We start from the raw sequence: 512 nt of genomic DNA on the forward strand, positions 1-512 counted from the left end.
GTCCTCTGTCTTCACACGTCCTCTGTCTTCACATGTCCTCTGTCTTCACATGTCACACTAACGATGAGTCATCTGTCTTCACATGTCCTCTGTCTTCACATGTCCTCTGTCTTCACACGTCCTCTGTCTTCACATGTTACACTAACGATGAGTCCTCTGTCTTCACACGTCCTCTGTCTTCACACGTCCTCTGTCTTCACATGTCCTCTGTCTTCACATTTCCTCTGTCGTCACATGTCCTCTGTCTTCACATGTCCTCTGTCTTCACATGTCCTCTGTCTTCACATGTCACACTAACGATGAGTCCTCTGTCTTCACATGTCCTCTGTCTTCACACGTCCTCTGTCTTCACATGTTACACTAACGATGAGTCCTCTGTCTTCACATGTCCTCTGTCGTCACATGTCCTCTGTCTTCACGTCACACTAACGATGAGTCCTCTGTTGTCACATGTCCTCTGTCTTCACATGTCCCACTAATGATATGTCCTCTGTCTTCACATGTCCCACTAA

At 47.1% G+C, this 512-nt stretch overlaps 1 protein-coding gene across 1 annotated transcript in view; it reads left to right on the forward strand.

Moving 5' to 3' along the window:
* Positions 1-512, forward strand: part of LOC111656744 (uncharacterized) — a 45,749-nt gene that overhangs the window by 28,973 nt on the left and 16,264 nt on the right. The window lies entirely within an intron of this gene.

This window comes from Seriola lalandi, unplaced genomic scaffold (genome assembly GCF_002814215.2).
Source record: "Seriola lalandi dorsalis isolate HSWRI2012SDOR001 ecotype SW California unplaced genomic scaffold, Sedor1 jcf7180002054368, whole genome shotgun sequence".
NCBI lineage: Eukaryota > Metazoa > Chordata > Actinopteri > Carangiformes > Carangidae > Seriola > Seriola lalandi.